Here is a 17115-nt window from a genome sequence, read left to right as displayed (position 1 = left end):
ATGGTAAAATGCTTCGGGGATTCATTGTGTGTGTGCGTGCGTGCATGTGTGTGTGTGTGTGTTTGTGTGTGTGTGTGTGTGTGTGTGTGTGTGTGTGTGTGTGTGTGTGTGTGTGTGTGTGTGTGTGTAGGTAGGTAACCTTCAATGAAAAGAGCCAAGGACGTCAACTTAACATAAGTACACAACACAGATTCTTCACAAAAAAAAAGATACTTCCATTAGGTTGAGTAGTTACAACAGAGTGTTTTTTAGAAGAACTAGTGTGTAGAATATAGAAAGCTCAACAAATGATACCTGCATCCATTATGAGAAAAAGAACAAGTTAGTATTTTACTCATAGACTGGAGGTGTCTTGTAAGTGGGACACTTGTTATCAATGTCCACTATATGCTAAACGCAAATAAGAGAAAAAAGTGCTCGTGTTTTTCCTTAAACCTGAGTAGAGAGATCCATGTAAAATTGGTTGGTGTTGTAAGGCCCAATGAGGAAGTCTTGCAAGCAGAGATCCTTAGGATCAAATACCACCACCTTCATATATAGTTGAAGGTGCTCCATGCATGAGAATATTGGCGGGGTTTGAAGGCAATTAGAATTGTAGAATGTGGCAGTGAAGGAGTGGGAGTAGTGGGAGGGGTGGTGGACCCATAGGTGGTTTGTCTTCTCACACCCACCATGCAAGGCTAAGTCCATATAGTCGGATACTCGTTTAGGGTGATACTTTGATTTAACCCCTCACATAATAGATTCCCACATCACATGGTACCCTTATAGATTTGGCCAAAGATCCTTAATGATAGGAATTGTAAAACTATGGGGAGGTTCCTACATAAATCTCAGGTGGAGCAAATTTTTGGTGTGTGTGTGTGTGTGTGTGTGTGTGTGTGTGTGTGTGTGTGTGTGTGTGTGTGTGTGTGTGTGTGTGTGTGTGTGTGTGTGTGTGTAAAGATGCAAGTGTCTATCATATAGGGTTCTAAAATTTTGGGATGTCGGTAGGTATGTGAATAATATTCAAGGCATGAATGGGATTTATGTTTTGTGTCGCAAGGGAGGTGCAAGCAGGGTTATGAGCATCAAACTACTACATATTAGAATTGAAGATTTGAAGCAAGAAGAAGATTCCAAGTCTATGCCAAAGTCTGAGCTATGTGATGATGAGGATACTTATGTCTTCGATTCATGTGTGTGTGACTTGATCACTAAAGGCAATTTGAATGATGAAAGTGCCCATTTAAAGGGTGTACATAAAAATTTGCAACCTTTTATTGCCACCAATGAGTTGAATGGTTATGATGATGATATGGATAGTGAGTAAGAAAATTTGGTAATTCTCAACTGGATCAGTTGATCTAATGTAGGTTTAGAGAGGAAAACATTGATGTTCTCACAAAGACCTGTTGCATTGGATGACAAATCTCCTTCAAGGGGGGATTAATATCTTGACAGCGTAGGACCAAGGGGGGCCATGGCTCTAAGCAAGGCCAGCTATAGGCCTGTAGTCAAGGAGTCTTCTAAAGAAAGAGTCAAGGGTTTATAAGAGAATTTTTTTGTGTGAAGATGAGCATGCCTTAGTCCTGAAGGAGTACGAGCGAAAGTGCGATGCGAGAGAGAGTGCGAGAAGAAGAGCACGACGATATGGTGAACTCGCTCTACTGTAATGTGTAGAGCATAGTGAGTTCTTATTAGATTTTAACAAAAGAATATGTGTACATACCTGGCGGCCCATCCACTTACCTAGGCGACCACATTGGGCTTTATACCCCAACAACCTCCCACTTAAAGCTTAATGTGGCACTTTAAGTGTGAGAGAAGCTACTATACAAGCTAATATACAAGAGATGTAGAGAAGTGATGTACTACCCTACACCTAACTACTTGCGAAAATGCGCAAAGCTCTTTGAGGGAAGTCCTTTTGTAAGTAAATCAACAGGATTTTCTGTGGTGTAAACTTTGACAAGCTGAATTTGCTTGTCCTCGATCATTTCCCTGATGAAATGATATTACACATCCACATGCTTTGTATTTGATTGATAAACTGGATTGTGAGCTAATTGTATAGCACTCTGACTATCACAATATAACACATGCATCTCTTCCTTGATTCCCAAATCTGTTACTAGTCGATTAAGCCAAATTGATTCTTTGCATGCCTCTGATGTTGCAACATATTCAGCCTCTGTAGTAGACTAAGTAACTCAATCTTGTAATTTAGAATGCCATAATACTGCTCCACCAGCCAATGTAAAGACATACCCTGACGTAGACCTTCGGTTGTCTAAGTCACCTGCATAATCTGAGTCTGTAAAACCCTTTACACTTAGCTCCTGACTCCCATAGCATATACGCATACTCTTTGTAGCTTTCAAGTATCTCAATATTCCTTTCACTGCCTCCCAATGTTTCCTGACTGGGTTTGACATGTATCGACTTACTACTCCCACTGCAAATGCAATGTCAGGGCGAGTAGCAATCATTGCATACATCAAACTACCCACTGCAGACGCATATGGAATCTTATCCATTTCAGCCTGTTCTTCCTCAGACATATGACAATCTTGTTTGCTAAGTTTCACATATGGTGGCAGTGGAACACTCAATGCCTTTCCCTTCTCCATATTGGAACGTTGCAAAACCTTGTCAATATACTCTGTTTGAGATAACCAAATCAACTTTTTTGATCTGTCTCTCTTAATGCGCATACCAAGAATATGACTTGCCTCACCCATGTCTTTCATGTCAAACGATTTTGCCATCTTTGACTTCAAAGCTGAAATTTCTTCCAAGTGCTTGCCAGCAATCAACATGTCATCAACATACAGAATAAGGATCAGCCAACTGCCATCCTTAGCCTTCTTTGTATATAGACAGTGATCGAACTCACGACGTTTGTAGCCTTGAGAAAGCATAAACTTGTGGAACTTATGGTACCATGCCCTTGGTGATTGTTTTAAGCCATAAAGACTCTTTAAGAATTGGCATACCAAATCTTCCTTGCCTTTCTCAACAAACCCTTCTGGCTGCTGCATGTAAATTTCCACATCTAAATCACCATGCAAGAACGTTGTCTTGACATCCATTTGGTGCAACACCAAATCTAATATGGCAACCAATGCAAGAAAGCATCTCAATGTAGTCATCTTGACCACGGGAGAGAAGACTTCATCAAAGTCAATTCCTTGTTCCTTCTTAAAGCCCTTGGCAACAAGCCTTGCTTTGTACTTTGGGTGACTATCATGAGCGGTGATCTTATACCTGTAAACCCATTTACAAGGTAGAGCCTTTTTGCCCTGTGGTAATTTAACTAGCTTCCATGTCTTGTTTTTATGCAGAGCTGTCATCTTTGACTGCATGGCCAATTGCCAATTCCCGGAGTCCTTCATTTGCATTGCTTCCTTGTAACATGAAGGCTCATTGCAATCAGTCAACATGACATAGTTCATAGATGGAACAAACCTATCACGAGGTCGCGTGATATGTCCAAATCTACGCACAATAGGTGGCTGAGGCTCAGCCACAACCTGTGGTTCCACTCTATCCTGTCCTTGCTCCTCTTGAGCCCTGACATTTTGTCTTGCACGTGCAGGTCCATCTTCTTCGAAGACAACTCTTCTAATCTCCTCAACCCTCTCTGGTTTAGAATGATATTTGGCTTCATTAAAGTGAACATCATTGCTGCAGATAACCTTTCTGGATTCGGGATTGCAAAGTCTGTACCCCATCTCACCAGAATTACCATAGCTTAGAAAGATGCACTTTCTACTCTTTGGCTCAAGTTTGTTCCTAAATTCCTTTGGAACATGAGTATATGCCTCACAGCCAAAGACTATGAGATGCTTGTATGAGGGCATTTGGCCTGACCATACCATCTCTGCCACTGAATCCTTCTGCAAAACCTTGCTAGGAGATCTATTTATAAGATGAGCAGCTGTTGATACAGCTTCAGCCCAAAACCCATTTGGCAATTGTGCATTAGACAACATACTTCTGACCTTCTCTTGTATGGTCCTATTCATCCTCTCAGCAACACCATTTTGAGGAGGATTGTAAGGAGCAGTAAGTTCACGTTTTATACCTTTTGACTCACAAAAGTCCTGAAAGGCCTTTGAAACATACTCTCCACCATTGTCAGTGCGTAAGCATTTAAGTTGCTTGCCACTCTGATTCTCCACAAGTGTCACAAACATTTTGAAAACAGTAAACGCTTCATCCTTGTGCTTGAGAAAGTAAAACCATACTTTCCTCGAGTAATCATCTATAAATGTCATAAAGTAAGAAGCTCCCGCTAGAGATAGGTTAGGCGTAGGTCCACACAAATCACTATAAGGAGTACGAGCGGAAGTGCGACGCGAGAGAGAGTGCGAGAAGAAGAGCACGACGATATGGTGAACTCGCTCTACTATAATGTGTAGAGCATAGTGAGTTCTTATTAGGTTTTAACAAAAGAATATGTGTACATACCTGGCGGCCCGCCCACTTACATGGGCGACCACATTGGGCTTTATACCCCAACAAGTCCTTGGTCCTCATGGGAGACTTCTTGGTAGAAGTATGCATTGTGTTATTATACAAGGGGTATGAATTTGTTCTATTGATTTCTTTAGTCTACTTCACGTGATTCTTAAGTAGATCCAAAATAGTGGAATTAACAATAGCCCATCCATTTGTGGGTGATAAGCAAAGAAAAAATCAAAATTTGACCTAAATTTTCAAATGATCCTCTCCAAAAGAGATTTGTCATATGTAGGTCTCTATCTAAGACAATTGACTTTGGAGAGGAATTCCAAAGACCGAGAAAAATTTGTCGAGCGAGCCAAAATCGAGCAAAATTAGCCAATTAAAGAGGATAAGGCACATAGCATTGTCAACTTTTCGTACATTTTGACAAATCCTAATGACATGTGAGATTTCATAAATTTAGGAAGCAGTAGAAAAATTTTCTCATTATATTTCTCTACATCTAGAGGCATCTATACATATGCAAGAAAAACCAAATTCTTATAGGTGTGAACATTCCATATACATATCTCTCCCCTCCCCCCCCTTTCTCTCTCACACACACATAGAAGCAATGAGATTCACTAATAATTAGTAATGCACTCCGACCTTTGAGAACGATAAAGGAACCTCTCTCTCTCTCTCTCTCTCTCTCTCTCTCTCTCACACACACACACACACACACACACACACACACACACACACACACACACCAACTATTGGCAAGACAAGAGCACAAAGGGAAGGTGGTGGAAGGATCAGGGGATGGTCTGTGGAAGGTATTTGCAGACCTGGAGGACATACGCAACATCTGCGTAGGGCATTTGATGATAGAGCATTGGTGACATTTGAATTCAGCTAATAGGCATGGAGGAGGAGGAGGTGATAATTGTTGGGGGGAGGAGGAAGAGCTCTAACACCCATTAGGAAATATGTACACCATCTAGTAGTAGTGGAGGTGAGCATGATGTAAATGTGTCGCATCTCTTAACATTCTATAATGTGCTCAATATCAATAGTGAGCGAGAGTGGTGCAAGACCTCTTGCTTTCTTTGCCAGGATTGAATGGTAGCCTTTCATAATGTATCTTGATCTCCTCTAAGAGAGGCATGCCTGATGCTTTGTAAACATGCCAATATTGACATAAATGTAAAACTAACCTTTTAGGAGCATTCAATGATTGAAAAAAAAGTTCAAAAATTAAAAATAGCTGCCCACCAAAAAGACAGAGCCAATCATGCCTCCCATTGCATGATGATACACCCCCCCACCCCCTCCCCTCGTAGTTAGCAATCTACTCCCTTCCAAGTTCAACAACTTACTGCTGTCGATTTTCAATATCCATCCCCACTCATAGCAACCCTCCAGTTGTCAGTCGTCAATATCCATCCCCACTCATAGTGAACCTCTAGCTGCAAGTCCTCACCATTAATAATGCCCCACATGAACACATAAAGGACTTTCGCTACCCGCCATTAATGAGGAAAGGTTTAGTAATGCATAGTTATCCCAATGGACAATTATGCCTAGCATGACCATAGCCTTATATATATAATATTTTGAGAAGCCAAAATCTTGTCTGGGAGCATTTAACTCTCAAGACAATGTGGTATCTTTGTTAAATACTCAATTACATTCGACTAACCTCTCTCTCTCTCTCTCTCTCTCTCTCTCTCTCTCTCTCTCTCTCTCTCTCTCTCTCAAAAACAATGCCATAGCATACCAAATGGGAACTACAAAAGGAAAAATCATGGACAACCGACGAGGCTAGATAGATACATTTGAATAAAGATGGAAATGGAGGCTGGTGATGAGATATAATCACAAACCTATAGCACATTATAAGAAAGGCGGGAGACGGATGGAGGGAGGGGGCCGAGAGCAAACCTAGTTTAGGGTCTGTATTGAGGTCCGCCAAGTCAACGGTTTCTCGCAAATCCTTTTGAAAATATGAAAAACCCCCAAATCAAAATGCGATGCCCCATCTTGATTTGGAGGGGTTTCTATTATTGCTTCCTACAATGGCCTTGGCAGATGGTGCGCACACCATGGAGAAAAGGGCAAGAGCATGAGTTTAAGAACCACCTTCTTGGAGACTTCCATCCTCAGATTCTTTGCAGGCAATGTAGTTAGGCTATGGTCATGCAAGGCTTAGTTCGCATAAGCAATGGCCTTGGCAGATGGTGCGCACACCATGGAGAAAAGGGTAAGAGCATGAGTTTAAGAACCACCTTCTTGGAGACTTCCATCCTCAGATTCTTTGCAGGCAATGTAGTTAGGCTATGGTCATGCAAGGCTTAGTTCGCATAAGCAAGGCCAACTATTTCTGACAACACTCAGCTTTTGCGCATCTTAGTGTTGCAACTATGCATAAAAAGATATTCTGGGAAAATTATGCCCGTTTCTTGCCGGTTAGTGCTCCTTTTCTCTCTCCTGCTACACCTCACTCTCTAAAAACACTGCCCTCTTACTTAGGAGACAACGAAGATGAGTCCATAGTGTGGGCCTGGCATAGCCATAGCCACAAAAGTAATACTGAACAAAGTTGGAGAATACTACGAGGGGGAAGAAGGAAACACAACCCTTCCGTTGAGATATAACGATGTAAAAACCATGGCAATACTTGACAGTGGGGCTGGCATAGCCATAGCCATAAAAGTAGTATGGGAATCATGAGAAAAACCACCATTAGACAAACTTGAATGAAATTACAATTGGCGGATGGCCACATAGAAAAACCCCTAGGACTGCTTGAAAAAGTGATAGTTAGTTCTTGTGGAATTGATTATCAACATACTTTTGCAATAGTGGACTTTGGAGAGAAACTTAATTATGAAATCATCTTGGGAAGGCCATTCATGCAGCAAGTACAACTCATTCAAGATTGGGGAAACAATTACCTGTACTTGAAGCAAGTAAGATCAATCACAAGGGTTAATTTGAAACATCACACTTATAGAGATGTAATGAAAACACCCATTCAAGAATTTGACTTGGTCTCTTCAGCTGAATCAAAGCTTCCATCTTGGTTAAACATATTTGGATGTGTGGAGCCTGAGAAAACGGGAGTTTAAAACGAGAAGAATGTATCTTAGAAAGGGATTACACAGATGAAGCATACATACCTGAACCCTTTCCTGAGCATTTGTTTGAGCCATTTAAATGGACTCAAATTTTGACAACAATGGATGTGTGTGTGAATACGTCTATGCCTACTCAATTCTGCAATGAGGATGGTTATGACATAATTCCCATACAAATAATCCCAACCCTTCACATTGAAGATGAAGTTCGGGAACCCAAGGACTTATTGAAAGCTCAACAAGTCTTTTCATACCTCTATTATGCTTCTACTGATGAGTTGGAAGAACATTCAGCTACATCCGATGATTTTGGATCAGAAAAAGAACATGTGAGAGCCCAACTACTCCTAAAAGGAGGAGAGGAAAAGTTTTCTTGACTCTCTAAACCAAAAACCAAGAAGACGGAAATGGTATACAAGGAAAAGTGAAACAAAAAACTTGAAATCTAGACCTATGCCATTAGTTTCTAGCAGAACATAGTTTTTGATGCAGATAGATGCACATGATTGTGTCAAAGACAAAATCACGGGTAGATATCCTTCAGACAAGAAGTAAGGAACATCAAAAACATCAAGGAAAATGAGAAAAAGGAAACTCAATCAAAACCTAAGCACCAGGATGATGAATCATTCATGACACGCGTTGAACGAAAGAAAAAATATCAAGAGTTGAAGAAAACTCTAAATGAGGTGTATACCACTGAAATGGAAACAACCGAGGAAGAGAATAAAGATGTAATGATTGTTCCATCCCATTTCAAGAAATATACTCTCCAAGACCGAAAGATCATAGTGGAACAACTTGTAAGGGAACTAAGAAAGCAGGATGAGTCATATGAAGGACACGAAAATACAAAAAAAAAGATTTAGTTGAACCAAGAAAAGAGCTCAGATCTGTCTACATTGCGAACGACTTGACTGAAGAAGCACAAGAGCTATGCTAAGCTTACTGAAAGAATACCAAAATATCTTTGCTTGATCTTATAAAGATCTCAAGGGTGTTGATCCAGAAATTTGTCAACATACCATATCTATGAGAGATGATGCAAAACCAAGTACACAATGGCCATATACTTAAAATGAAACATTTTTCGAAAAGATCAAAGAAGAGATAGAGAAGCTCAAGGAAGCCGAATTCATTTATGAAATTGAACACACGGATTGGATGTCTCCAATTGTGGTGGTACCCAAGCAAAATGGAATGGTATGTTCAATCTCAAAAAAGTGAATGCAACCACCATTAGAGATAAATATCAATCACTGAGCATGTTTTAGAACGAGTTGCAGGAAAAAAAGTTTACAAATTTTTAGATGGCTTTTTGGGGTACAATCAACTTTTGGTTGATCCAAAAGATCATCATAAAATTGCCTTTGCAATTGAATGGGGTAGTTTTGCCTATAAGGTTATGCCTTTTGGGCTAACTAATGCTCCTGCCACCTTTCAAAGATTGATGAGCCTTGCTTTCAAAGAATATCTTAGGAATTTCTTGGAAGTATATATAGATGATTTATGTGTACATTCATCGATCCGTGCTTATTATTTTGTACATCTCAAATAGGTCTTCAAAAAATGTAGACTTTATAGGATTTGCTTAAATCATGAAAAGTGCACATTTATGGGTAGACAAGGAAAGATTATTGGACATATAGTGTCTAAAAACGGCATAGCGATCGATATGGATAAAATTCATGTTATTGTTGAATTGCCTAAACCGATAACAGTCAAAGGGTGTTCAGGCTTTCATGGGACATTGTGGATATTATAGACGGTTCATTTATATGTATGATATAATCGCAAAACCCATGTATGGCTTGATTACACTCTTTGTATGGACTGATAAGTGTGAAGAATCCTTCATGAAGCTTAAACAAGCTCTCACTATAGCCCCAATATTGAAAGCACTTGTCATAATAACTAATATCTAATTCTCCTAAATGATTTTCTCATGTTGAACTGATAATTTAATATGGGAAAGTGCCAGGGGAGAAAAGGCTAGAATATTGGTTAAGTTGGTAGACTGGCCACAGTAGGGATCCAAAGGAGGGAAAATAGGGATCCAAAGGGGGCGGCATCTGCAAAAGAGCAACGTGCAACAATGGGCTTAAAAGACCCTAAGGTTCAGCCCATTAAGACTTCCAAAATGCTAAGGTTCCAAAATTCAAAGGTTGTGTCCAATAGTCAAGCTTAGTAAAATTGGATGCTTTGTGTATGTACAAAAAAGTCTTCATGACTCCTAAAGAGGAGGGGGCGAGCCCTAAAGGTAGGGGAAGAGAGAGAAACTTGTGAGAGAACACATACACACACTCAAAGGCTTCCCTTTACACAAAGGGCATAATGGATACATGTCAGCTCCGTAGGCCAATTGCCCACAAAGCGCACTCAAATCCTATTGGATGGCCATGGGGGTGGACCAATGAGAATTAGGCTAGAGTAAGTCTAGTTCAATTCATTTAAAAACACTTAATAAAAGAACCAATAAGAATTAAGCTCTCTAGAAGACTATTGGACAGTCTCCCAAGGGGTCCAATGAGCATTCAACAGCCCAATGGCTTGCCTGATTCCTATTGGCCAGAAGACAAAGGGGTTCAATGAGCGTTTACTTGCATTATTTAATTACCTAAAGCTCTCACAAAAGGGGGACACACGTCGCACAACTATCACTTATGCTTCTCAATTGTCATTGGCTAAGCTTGGAGAGTTCCAATGAGGTGCCAGCAAGAGGATTTAGTAAGAGGAGTCGACCAAGAGAGAGAGGGGGCTGATTTTTCAAAGGCATTATTCCACACACACTCACACTAGCTCATGTGTGAAGCAAGAAGACTCTCTCTCTCCTTCTCAAGCTTTAACGAAAAGCTTATCACCTACTCCAAGCTTGTGAGAAGGGAGGCCTACACCAACAACTCTTGGCTTTGTGATGCAAATCCAACCAAGAGCCAAGCTTCAATGCATGCTCATCTCCTCTACCATGCTAATTACTAAGCTATGCTATGCTAATATGAGTGATTATGTAAGGAGATATACATCTTTCTCGTAAGAGTACTCCTTCTTCCTCTCAATCTACTCTCAGACCCCGCTAGCTCTCACCATCTCCGAAGGTGTGTGAGGTCTTGGGTCTGAGACCGTGAGGGAATCGATGTTGTGTTTTATAAGTTTTTGCTTAGTTCTTGAAGCTTCCATGTTCATTGCACTAGCTAGTTATTGAAGGAACACAAAGAATTGTATTGTAAAATGTCTCCCTTGATGGGGGAAACCTATAATACAAAGCCTTTTGGAGGGGGGACCGGCTCCATGTAAATCCAGTCCTCAACTGTTGTCAATAGCTTAATTTCTCTCTCTTTTGAAGTATTGGAGGGGGGACCGGCTCCATGAAAATCCAGTCCTCAACTGTTGTCGATAGCTTAATTTCTCTCTCTTTTGAAGTATTGTTCATGCCTACCTAACTAGGTGTTATGCTTTTTGTTGCTCTCTCCACCCAAGAACTCTTGTTATGATCATTAGGAATCTATTCTAATGAAATGCTCACTATGCTCATGCTATTTTCCGCCGCTACACACAAGTTAGTAGGCCATTAAATGTTACACACCATATTGGAATAAGATATTCCATATACATGTTGATGCTTCCAATTTTGCCATTGGGTGTATATTAGCTCAACCAAGAGACGAAAAAATTGATTTTCCCATTTCCTATGCTAGTAGACAACTGAATGTTGTAGAGAAAAACTATACAACCACCAAAAGATAAGGATTAGGGATGATCTATGCCATAAATAAGTATAGACATTACCTTATAGCCAACAAATTTATGTTCTTTGTGGACCACCAAGCTTTATTGTACTTGGTCAACAAGCCATGCAACACGGGGAGATTAGTGAGATGGTTCATCATTCTTTTGGAATTTGATTTTACTGTGGTTGTAAAAAAGGGCACCACACACCAACGAGCAGATCCTTTATGAAGGATTATTTTAGGAGAACCACCAAAAGGGGTAGACATTGATCTACCAGATGCATATTTGTTCTCCATGGACGTGTTCACCCCGTTTGTCAGAAAATATGGTTTCGTTGATGACTATAGCTCAAGTAGATTCTCAAATATCACTTCCTATTACACCAAGATTAATTGGGCAATCGGCTATGTATCAATTACTAGCTGGAAGGCTATACAAAAGAAATCAAGATGGAATATTGCTTTTGTGTATTAATCCTGAGGAGAAAACCCAATACCTAAATCAGGCATACATTACCATAGTAGGGATTTACTTTGCGGAAGACCAAACTAAGCAATGCATCCTAAGACTTGGGAGTATTTTGGCCAACCATGAGGAGTGATGTTCACTCATTTGTGAAAAATTGTCTTCAATGCCAAAAACAAACACCCATACCTCATGTGACATTATTTCAAATCTCACTAGTTCCTAAGTGGAGTAACTATATAGTTACTTACTTATCAAGCACAACATTTCCGGAAGATATGAGTAAACGTCACCAAAGAGCTATTGAAACTGAAGCAAGAGATTATGCTCTTGTTGGAAACCAATTGTATCGGAGAGGAAAGGATCAACATTTGCGTCTTTGTGCAAACTAAGGCAACCAGAAATAATGATGCTAGAACCACAGCCGCATTCTTGTATGAGAATGTATTCACAAGATATGTACTTCCAATGGAAATTGTCAGAGAGAGGAACTCATTTCCTCAATGAGGTAATCGAGTTTCTACTGAATGAATTTATGGTCATCTATAACAAATCCACTCCATATCATCCACAAGCGAATGGACAAGTTGAGCACACGAATAAAATTCTTAGCTCGGTATTGACTTAAGTGGTTAGTTCAGGACAAACTGATTGGGAAATGAATCTACATGGCTTATAGAGTTTCATTCAAGAGAGCTTTAAATACTACACCATTTAATCTTGTTTATGGTCTTGATGCCATACTACCGATGGAATTTCTAAAGTGGTTAGTTCAGGACGAATTGATTGGGAAATGAATCTACATGTCTTATAGAGTTTCATTCCTTTAAATACTACACCATTTAATCTTGTTTATGGTCTTAATGCCATACTACCGATGGAATTTTTATTGCCAACACTAAGGGTATCTAAAGGTCTTGAGTGGACTGGACATGAATTTTCAGAGAGGCTTGAAGATTTAGAAAAGCTTGATGAACAAAGGCTAGTAGTTGTATCTCACATCTATGCACAAAAACGAAAGCAAAAAAAGTGATTCACATTAGTCACAAAAATCTTCAAAAAAGGGGACCTAGTTTAGGTTTATTCCCTTAAGCAACACATTTCCAAATTCAAGAAAAAAGGAAATGGACCGTTTGTCACTGAAGATGTATCTTCAAGTGGAGCAGTTAAATTATCAATTATAGATGGTGAACCAATGGCTAACTGGATTAGTTGGTGCCGCTTAAAAAAGTACCATTTGCCACTAACCAAGGATTTGCTAGAAAAATTGCATGCAGCAAAGTAGAGAAAGATTAAACAACAGCAGGTTGTCAATGAAGCTCAAGAGGAAGCTCGACTTTGAGTACTCAAGAGGAAAGATGCTTTTAGAAATCAACAAAAACCTATTCCCATCAACACTTTGGAACCACATGAAAGACATTGGGAATTACAAAATGATGCAGTATCAACGGATGATGAATGGTTAGATGGAATTCACCTTCGCATCATAGTACAATTGAACAATCATAGCACAAATGCATTAGTAGATATGGGTGCTTGAATGAATGCAGTCTGTTATTCCACTTACAAGAAAGCTACGAATCAGTCTTTAGCATCGGGAATATCTGCTATCAAATGATGCAACAAAAACCCAACATCGGCATTGGAAGTGGTTAACTTGAATGTGATAGTAAATGGATTTTCATGCCCTCATCAATTTATATGCATACCAGATGAACATATGAATGAAACGATGATTCTTGGAATCTCATGGATGCGGACATACAAGGTAGTACCAGATTGGGACACCAATCAACTCAAGCTATCATCAGTTAAAGGAGAACAACTCTTAGTTCCAAATCCACCGAGCAAAGAGGGAGGGAAAAGAGGTCGACCACAAAGAAACCAGGGAATAATTAATCTACGTCAACCTCTAGACAAGCAAATGCTACAAGCAGCATGCAAGGAGTCAGGCAGATTTGGGTACCAAAAGCACAAATTAAGGACAATCCGTCTCAAATTTTGGTGCCCAAAAACTCATCTACCATATAGAAGAAAGTTTCACATCTAGCAACTAAGATAAAAACATCTTTCAGAAGAGAAACTAGCACTAGATGGGTTTGGAAACCAAAGGAGCATTTATCTTCTCCACAAACTGTAAAGACGATAAATTAGTGGAAAGATAAATCTCAAAAAACTCCACCACAACATTTCATCAACTGAAAACTGAAATACCAATGGAGAATTAAATCTCAGCAACTGTCATCATTGTTATCGACAGCTCTGGAAATCAATTTGCCAAAGCATTTAGACGGTACAATCAAGCAAAGAGCACATAAATTACAGGATCTACTATTTAGAAAACATCAATAAGAAACCTCGACCACGAAAACCCTTGAGTTAACTACTCAAGATCCAACTCTTGCACCGCATACTAATTTGAATTGCATTGACCTATGATAGAGCCAACCACATCTATGCATAGACACGATTGTTCAACCCATGCACATAGTCATCCCGGAGTACTTCATCTAGTTGGGGTGTGAGGAAACTTCATTAATTAAGGGCAATGCTTGAAGAGGGAGAAAAAAGTTGGATGTTAACGTGTGGTTTTTTCCAAAATTACACAATAATGCCCTTTAAAAAAATCATCGACAAGGGAATTTTAGTGATAAAATCTCCCCGATGAGTGTAAATAGTGTATGTACTATCAGAAATTACATTAAAAAATAGTCTTTTTTTATTTTCATTAATTTTTACTTGATATTGGAGTTTAAAAATAGAGAAATCTACCAAAAAGTAATAAATTAGTATTTTTAATGGATTTTCTTAATTGTTGATCTTTCAATTTGTTTTTTTAGTGTATTTTATTATTTTCTTTGATTTTTTCTAAAAACAAGTCAAAATTTAATAATAAATAGCAAATCAGGAACTAAAAATGTGTTGATGATCAGGAGGACGAGTCGGACAAGCACAAAAATTTTCAATCAAACCGACAAACAAAAGCGGGAGGCCTAAATTAGGTCGTCAGAGCCTGTTTTTGCAAATTCTTGCAGAATGAGCTAACAGAGTTGGATTGAGGAAATTTTTGTGTCTAACGCAGAGTTCCCGGAATATTAGGACTAACTGGGGAATCTAGGAAAAAGTAGTTTGGGAAGTCCGAGTATCACCTCATTTCTACTAGTTACTCTTGTTGGAATTAGGGTTGCAAGGAAACACACACAGCTTGGAGAAGATGAAGGAAGCTCAAGGCACACAATAGAGAGTGTATGCCTTAGTGTGCAATGGAAAGATAGATAGCCCTGGTGCAATGGGCGTTTATACAATGCTCGGGGGAAAAAACCTCCTAAAGAGGGAAAAAATGCCCCGACGGTCCTAGTGTGTTCACACACATCACTACCACATGTATATGGTAACAAATCCCCCCTGGAGTGATGCAGTGAACGAGAGCTGGTACATGAGTAAAGGGAAGTGCCATGACCTGAGGACATGATCAGTCCACAAAGGGGAGTAAGCCCAAAGCTTTGCGGAAAGCTTCAAACTTCTCACAAAACAATGCCTTCCTGAAAAGATCTACAAGGTTGTTCTTTGTTGGCACATAAGCCAAGCTGATCTCTCCTGCTGAGAGCCTCTCCCTGACATAGTGGTAATGCACCTCAATGTGCTTTGTGCGAGCATGAAAAACTGGGCTCCTCGCAACTGCCAATGGGCTCTGACTGTTAGTGTAGATAGTGTTGGAAGTGTCCTGTCCAACACCCAAATCAGCCACCATAAGGCGTCTAAGCCATACACACTCAATTGTAGCTGTGAAGACTGCCCTATACTCAGCCTCACAACTTGAAGTGGCCGCAGTAGGTTGCTTCTTGCTCCATTTTAGCTTGTTCTTCCTCAAACACCGGACAATCTTGTTTGCTAAGTTTCACATATGGTGGCAATGGAACACTCAATGCCTTTCCCTTCTCCATATTGAAACGTTGCAAAACCTTGTCAATATACTCTGTTTGAGATAACCAAATCAACTTCTTTGATCTGTCTCTCTCAATACGCATACCAAGTATATGACTTGCCTCACCCATGTCTTTCATGTCAAACGATTTTGCCATCTTTGACTTCAAAGCTGAAATTTCTTCCAAGTGCTTGCTAGCAATCAACATGTCATCCACATACAAAATAAGGATCAGCCAACTGCCATCCTTAGCTCTCTTTGTATATAGACAGTGATCGAACTCACTACGTTTGTAGCCTTGAGAAAGCATAAACTTGTGGAACTTATGCTACCATGCCCTCGGTGATTGTTTTAAGCCATAAAGACTCTTTAACAACTGGCATACCCAATCTTCCTTGCCTTTCTCAGCAAACCTTTCTGGCTGCTGCATGTAAATTTCCACATCTAAATCACCATGCAAGAACGTTGTCTTGACATCCGTTTGGTGCAACACCAAATCTAATATGGCAACCAATGCAAGAAAGCATCTCAATGTAGTCATCTTGACCACTGGAGAGAAGACTTCATCAAAGTCAATGCCTTGTTCTTGCTTAAAGCCCTTGGCAACAAGCCTTGCTTTGTACTTTGGGTGACTATCATGAGCGGTGATCTTATACCTGTAAACCCATTTACAAGGTAGAGCCTTTTTGCCCTGTGGTAATTTAACTAGCTTCCATGTCTTGTTTTTATGCAGAGCTGTCATCTTTGACTGCATGGCCAATTGCCAATTCCCGGAGTCCTTCATTTGCATTGCTTCCTTGTAACATGAAGGCTCATTGCAATCAGTCAACATGACATAGTTCATAGATGGAACAAACCTATCACGAGGTCGCGTGATATGTCCAAATCTACGCACAATAGGTGGCTGAGGCTCAGCCACAACCTGTGGTTCCACTCTATCCTGTCCTTGCTCCTCTTGAGCCCTGACATTTTGTCTTGCACGTGCAGGTCCATCTTCTTCGAAGACAACTCTTCTAATCTCCTCAACCCTCTCTGGTTTAGAATGATATTTGGCTTCATTAAAGTGAACATCATTGCTGCAGATAACCTTTCTGGATTCGGGATTGCAAAGTCTGTACCCCATCTCACCAGAATTACCATAGCCTAGAAAGATGCACTTTCTACTCTTTGGCTCAAGTTTATTCCTAAATTCCTTTGCAACGTGAGTATATGCCTCACAGCCAAAGACTTTGAGATGCTTGTATGAGGGCACCTTGCCTGACCATACCATCTCTGCCACTAAATCCTTCTGCAAAACCTTGCTAGGAGATCTATTTATAAGATGAACAGCTGTTGATACAGCTTCAGCCCAAAACCCATTTGGCAGCTGTGCATTAGACAACATACTTGTGACCTTCTCTTGTATGGTCCTATTCATCCTCT

Source organism: Adiantum capillus-veneris, chromosome 29, assembly GCF_014529385.1.
Source record: "Adiantum capillus-veneris isolate H3 chromosome 29, ASM1452938v2, whole genome shotgun sequence".
NCBI lineage: Eukaryota > Viridiplantae > Streptophyta > Polypodiopsida > Polypodiales > Pteridaceae > Adiantum > Adiantum capillus-veneris.
This window is presented reverse-complemented; position numbering follows the sequence as displayed.